Source organism: Erpetoichthys calabaricus, chromosome 6 (genome assembly GCF_900747795.2).
Source record: "Erpetoichthys calabaricus chromosome 6, fErpCal1.3, whole genome shotgun sequence".
Classification (NCBI taxonomy): Eukaryota; Metazoa; Chordata; class Cladistia; order Polypteriformes; family Polypteridae; genus Erpetoichthys; species Erpetoichthys calabaricus.
Genome location: NC_041399.2, coordinates 91,499,194 through 91,506,304, shown reverse-complemented (window position 1 = coordinate 91,506,304; position 7,111 = coordinate 91,499,194). Strand labels below are relative to the sequence as shown.

The following is a 7,111-nucleotide window of genomic DNA, read 5'->3' as shown; positions in this document are numbered from 1 at the left end:
TCAGGGTTTTGTACACAAAGGTTTTCCCTGTTCCTGCAGGACCATCTAAGAAGAAGCATCGGGGATGGGAATTGTTATATGCAGCGTGTAAAACAGTATCAACGGCGTGTTTCTGTTCTGTGTTGAGTTTGTCGTAGTGTTCTATAGCGTGTGAGTGTTCAGCTTGAGCGTCGAAGGTGGGAGATGAATGACATAGTGGAGGAATGTCAGTGGGGGGTAGGTGTAATTTGTGCAGGTTGAAGCTATGTGGTTGCAGCATGTCATTAATGTCAGCGAGAGCATACATGTGAGCGGTGGTTGTGGAATATTTTGTGAGAAAGTCTTCGGAAAGGGAGAGTTTATGCGTGTCCCAAAGGTGTGGAACGTTGTGTGGTTCACCGAAGACACAGATGAAAACGAACATTTCTCGCAAGAATCATGGCATTCGTATCTGGGATGCCTCTGAAAGAGTATCATGCCATATCTTGTCATCTTTAAGAAGACCTAATTCTTGGCAAGCTTCTTTGAAAGTGTCACATTCGACACCATTGACTGTTCGTAGAGATGGTGAAAACTTGTGACACCCACAGAACGGGTAAGGAGAAGTCTGAGGTAATAACTTTCGCTGTCGTAAATGGCAACAACAGGCATTCTACCGATCACTTTTGTGCCTCCTCTGATTCTCTTTTTCCTTTTTCCAGAGGATTTTTGAAATGTGTAATGTTGTGGAACATCAGTGTAATGTAACTCTACAGCTTCAGGATCTGTTTTGTTGAGTTCAAACCATGCTAACAGCATAGTGTTTTTGTGGGCATGTCTTTGGAGCGCTTGTTCCTCATGACCCTCATGAAAAAAGATGATTTGTTGTTCTGGCAAATGAACTGGTAATCGGGTAATCACGTGAGATTTTTCTGAAACACTGTACTCGTTCAAACGCCACATAGCCTCAGGAACACTAACATACCTACCGTCAAGGAAAGTCTGTATTTCGTCATGTCAAAAAATATCATCGGCTGGCTCCCTGTATAAGTGCAATTGATGCAGCATCGTGTCCTTTGTACACATACTTATAAAGATACTTGATACATTGAATGGACGCGCAAACGTCAACGTTAATATGAGCATTGAATTTCTGAGAAAGCCACAGATTGTAAGGAACTATCCAACAGTTGTCGATATCGTATTTGCCAACAATGGCAGTTCTCCCTTGTCTTTGGCGGTATATGGGGTATCCTTGTGTGTTTTCTTGAGTCTCTGCGTTGAAGTCTTTCGGGAAATTTTTGGTACACGTGCCGTCTTTCATGCAAAGTGATTTGGCGTTGAGCGTGCCACACGGACCATGCACCATGCATTTGGTGACAATTTGGAAAGGTCGAGGGTGTATTTCAGGATTTGGAAGCTCAGCACAGACAAATTTGTCTATATCATCTTTGGTTCTTATTTTGGATTGTGAGTCAAGTGTAAGTAACATATGGCAATGAGGCAATCCTCGTTTTTGGAATTCAATGATGAAAATGTAAGCAAGAACATTGCCGAAAATATTCTTTTCCAGAATATCTGTTAGAAAATGTTGCAGTTTGATATGAAAGACGCCAGCAACGATGTCAGGTCTGTGTTCTATTTGCTCATGATGGGAAATGGCGTTGCAGATTTCCGGCCAAGCAGGATTGCAGGTGAAGGTTAAAAATAAGTCAGGCTTTCCACATTTGCGGACAATTGCCATCGCGTCTTGGTAGTTCTGTTGCATGTACCTTGGACAGCCTTGAAAGGTAGAGGGAAGAATGATCAATTGTCCAGGGCGGAGGTCATGGTGATGTACTTTCGCAGTGACAGCATCCATAAGTCCCCTGTATTGCTCTACACGCAAATCTTGTTGATGTGACCGAAGGTAATGTAAATGCAAGCCTTCTGTTCTGCCATATGCGTCGACAATGTATTACTGGAAGAGTTTGCCACTGGAATGCAAGACACTAAATGAAGATCTCATGGCAAGCCTGAAAGCATAAAATTGGAGCTGTGTGACCCGCGTTCTTTTCGCGGTTCGCTTTTCCTCAACATGGGTCAATTGTATGTGCCAGCCTGATTCTCTGTAAGGGAATAGCAGTGGATAAACCATGGGGTCACAGTTCATATTGAGAACAGAGATACGCTTGCAAGCATCTCCCCTTGGATATATGCAAATGTCGCGTTGTGCAGGAGGTTCCCCGTGTTCACCTACAAAGATAGCAGCAACATCAGTTTGACAGGACGGGGCGTTATACCTTCTCATATCCAGACCTGGATTTTCCATGAACACCATTCGAACAGAAGTAACACTATTACCGTGAGTGACAATGTCATGCATTTGCATGTAAGACTTTGCAAAGGGATTAACCTGTCATATCATGTTGTCTAGTTGAAGCAACAAAATGTCACTGCAAGCCATATTACATTCCTTTTATAAACGTTGACTGGTAGCCTCAGCAGAATCGAAGATATATAGCTGACCGTATTGTGGTGATGTGTCAGGGTTGGTATATAAAGGAGAGACCTGGTGATAAATTTGACCGTGGATTCTGAAAGCATACGGTCCTTGTCCAGATGGTTGAGCGATGTTACGCCCATTGACGCGAAAGCTAAAGTAGAGTTGTATTCCCTGATATGATCACTGTAATTTTGGGACAGCGGGTGCTTGCCAGTCAAGAGTTCTAAAAAGAGAGGGGGTTTGGATAGCGGTGGTAAAGACACCCAGCATGACAACACTTAGTGTAATGTCCGGATTTGTTGACCTCTGCTGGCCAATGAAGAGCATTGCAAGAAGCACATAGTGCGGTAGGTAAGCCAATGTTATGTTCTTGGACGTGAATGGCGGTATCTTCTTGAAAAGCTGCAGCAAACTGAATGCGATGTTTGTGCATGAACGATTTAGTGCTGTGTTGACACTGAACGGAATTGGAATGAGTTGTGTCGAAGCATTGCTGGCGATCTTCACATTGCATAATTCGTTCAGTGGAGTGTGTTTTTAAATGCATGTTGAGATATCTCTGCACTCGGAACGTTTTTGAACAAATCGTGCATTGAAAGATCTGTTTAGAATGCGTTTGTTCAGTGGAGTGGGTGTTTAAATGTGCTTTGAGAGATTTCTGGCGCGTGAAGGTTTTGGAGCAGTGTTGACACTGAAAAGAATTCATCAGGGAATGTGTTTTGAGATGGTTAGTAAGGTATCTGCGTGCGTGAAAGTGTTTGTTGCAAATTTTGCATACCAATGTTTGTGTTGAATGGATCTGCATATGGTTGTGGAGATCCATCTCACCTGTGAAGTCCTCGTTACAAAATGTACAATTGAAGGTGAGAGTGGAATGAGTTTGTAAGTGTTTCTTGAGAGCGCAAGTTGTTTTGAAGCATTTCTGGCAATGTTCACATTGCATCATTCGGTTAGTGTTGTGTTTTTTTAAATGTGCGTTCAGATATCTCTGCACTCGGAAGCTTTTGGAACAAAAGGTGCATTGAAAGTCCTGTGTGGAATGCGTGTGTTCAGGGGAGTGTGCCTTGAAATGTTTTTCAGGAAGAGAAGAGTGGGGAGGTGACGTCACATTAGTGTGGCGAGCAAGTGGGTGTGCACCCTGTGTGCACATGCCGACAGCGTCAAAAGATGTCACCAGAAGGTTATCACATGTGTATTTGAGAGGCATGAGAACCTCGTAATGCCCATGATCCAAAGGACCGCTAAAGAGCCGGGATATGGAGAGACGTTGGTCCGGATTGTAAACTCGAGGAGAGGCATGAGGACTTCCTGGAAAGTAAATGCTGATAGTAGCTGGAAGGATTTGGGACATTGCCACAATTTCTGCCTCGCCACCATAGACTCCGGACGTATTCATGTAGTCAGCGTATTGTTGAGCAGACTGTATAACAATGCCTCTGTGACTAACAACAACGGACACCATGTCGCCGAAGTTATCCCAATGTTGGCAAACAAAGCCAACAGCCATGTTGTGAAGTTTGAGAGCAACAGTTTCATCAATGACATTTTTCCAAAAAAACCCGACTGATAGAAACAAACAGTTACCTGATGCAGGAATTTCTATAACATTGAAAGAAGTGTTGTTTCCATGAAATACATTTGAAGCGGTAGCCATGGAGGGCAAAAGAACAGTCAACGTGGCTCATAGCTGGATTTGGACCGCAGCACAGACCAAAGCGAGTATGTGTTTGATGAGCTGCTCGAGTTGGCGGGCAGTGATCTGAGGTGCGTTCCCGATCACGTGGGAGGAGGGGTAGAGTATCTGGGCGGGGCTTCGTTGTTCCTTTCCCATGGTTTTCGATGTTGGACGCAGTCAGGTGTCGTAACCGAAAAGAATAATGAGAAGTCAACGTGGCTCAGAGATGCATGTGGACTCCTAGCACAGACGAAAGCGACTTACTGGGTGGTCGGTGAGTTTTTGCGTCCGGGCACATGAGCAGGCAGTGTGAATGCCTAGAGAGCGAGGGTGGACGCGGGCCGGGGAATAAGGAGTGTTGGTGGGCGGGGAAACGTCTTCCGTGTTCCTGCAGGACCATCTAAGAAGACGCATGTTTGTCGCAGATGCGGTGGATGCGGGCCGGGGAATAAGGAGTGTTGGTGGGCGGAGAAACGTTTTCCGTGTTCCTGCAGGACCATCTAAGAAGACGCATGTTTGTCGCGGATGCGAATTGCTGTATGTAGCGTGTAAAACAGTTTGCAATGGTGCACGCAGTCGTGCGTCGTAACCGAAAAGTCAACGTGGCTCAGAGGTGCATGTGGACTGTAGCCCAGACGAACATAAATGACGGCGTGTTTTCCGAGGCGTCGCGTCCGAGTTGGTGGGCATGGCTCTGCGAGTTGTCGTCATATCCAATGGTCTTAGAGTTGGTGGGCGTGGCCGTCTTGCGTGCTTTCCATGGGTGTCTACTTGTCGGCGGCTTAGTGAATTATTCCATGGGTGGCTACTTGTCGGCGGCTTAGTGAATTATATATATAGATAATGAATTGAATATACAGAGTATCAAGATTAAATTAAAGTGAAGTTATGAGAAGGCCATGTTAAAATAATGTGTTTTCAGCAGTTTTTTAAAGTGCTCCACTGTATTAGCCTGGCGAATTCCTATTGGCAGGCTACTCCAGATTTTAGGTGCATAACAGCAGAAGGCCGCCTCACCACTTCTTTTAAGTTTAGCTCTTGGAATTCTAAGCAGACACTCATTTGAGGATCTAAGGTTACGATTTGGAATATAAGATGTCAGACATTCCGATATATAAGATGGGGCGAGATTATTTAAGGCTTTATAAACCATAAGCAGAATTTTAAAATCAATTCTGAATGACACAGGTAACCAGTGTAGTGACATCAAAACTGGAGAAATGTGCTCGGATTTTCTTTTCCTAGTTAGGATTCTAGCAGCTGCATTCTGCACTAGTTACAAACGATTTATGTCTTTTTTGGGTAGTCCTGAAAGGAGTGCATTACAGTAATCTAGTTGACCGAAAACAAAAGCGTGAACTAATTTCTCAGCATGTTTCTTGAGTAGGGGTTTAACTACCGCAGTCTTAAGACAGTCTGGGAAGACCCCCGTATCTAATGACGAATTTACTATGTCAAGAATATTACCAATTAGCACGCCTGATACTTCTTTGAAAAAACTTGTTGGTATTGGGTCAAGGACGCAGGTGGAGGGTTTCAGTTGAGAAATTATTTTATATAAATCAGGTGTCACGCACGTGCGCTTGGGGAGCCGCAGAACGACTCAGGGAGTAGCGGAAACCCGAAAGCCATAAGGGATTGGCGGGCAACTAACCATTCTCTCCTTATTTTCCCCAGAAAGAAGGAAACGCCGACACCCTGAGCAAGCTCCCGTTCATCCACTTCCTCATACTCCTCCTCCTCTCTGATGACATCATGATTACTGGATGCACCTGCAACTCATTACCCACGCTCCCTCTGCTTATTCCGGCCCGCCCTATAAAGGTTCCCCCATCACACCAGCATGTGTTCAGTGATACTCTGTTGTAATACTCTGGACTGTTGTAACAAATTTGCATACTGTACAGTGTACGGGGCCGGAAAACCCCAAACCTTTCTGTGCTGTATTCTCTTTATTTTTACACACGTAAATCTATCTTGGTGAAAGAATTTAATTTGTTTATAATGGAGTACTGGGGCTTAGGAGGATCCGCAGTGTTGGGGAGATATACTATGTTATTTCTAATATCATTAATTTTTTGATTGAAAAATACAGCAATAGCCTCACAGGTTTTACTAGAAGTATTTTGGAGGCATTCCTTTGCGTTACCTGGGTTTAACAGACGATCAATCGTCGAGAATAAGACTCTGGGATTACTAGCATGGTTATTTATATTAGAGAAATAGCAGCGCCTCTCAAGACAGACTGTGTTATTGTATTCTGTTATTTTAACCTTCAATATTTCATAGTGGATAGTTAGTTTAGTTTTTCTCCATTTATGCTCAGCTCTACGGCATGTTCTCTTTAAATCAGACACTTTGGGTCTTCCACGGTATAACAATGTTAGAAAATTTTTTAACTGTCTTTTCAGGTGCAACTGTGTCAACAGCAGCTCTCCCTTTAGTATTAAATCTTTCCACCTTACTATTTACATTATCCTCGCTAGTATAGTTGGCACTATAAACGGACTGATTGCTTAGAATGTTTCTAAATTTTAAAGCTGCTGATGAGTCAAAGAAGCGTTTTTTAACAATATGCTTCTCATGAATGTTTTCTATCATTATTTCTATATTAAATAGTAAAAGAAAATGGTCTGATAGACCAATATCAATGAGCTGCTTTACATCAACTTTTAGTCCTTTAGTAATTACTAAGTCTAACGTATGACCTGCTTTATGTGTAGGCTGATTAACGAGCTGTCTCAAATCAAAAGAGTCCAGGAGGTTCATGAATTTTTTTACTTTTTGGTCACACTGATTGTCAATATGAAAGTTAAAGTCGCTGACTATTAAGAGTGTGTCATAGTTCGTAATTAAAATTGACATTAAGTCTGAGAATTCCTCAAAGAAAGACGCGTTAAATTTAGGAGGTCTATACACGGATAATACTAGAGTTCATATTCACTTAAGCTTTGTTTTCTACCATTTTTGTTCTTCCATGGTTTGTAGTAAAG

The 7,111-nt window shown here is 43.0% G+C and overlaps 1 pseudogene; it reads right to left on the bottom strand.

Annotated features, from left to right (window-relative positions):
• Positions 1 to 483: 483 nt before the first annotated feature.
• Positions 484 to 1,834, bottom strand: LOC127528320 (uncharacterized; annotated as a pseudogene).
• Between the last annotated feature and the right edge of the window lie 5,277 nt (positions 1,835 to 7,111).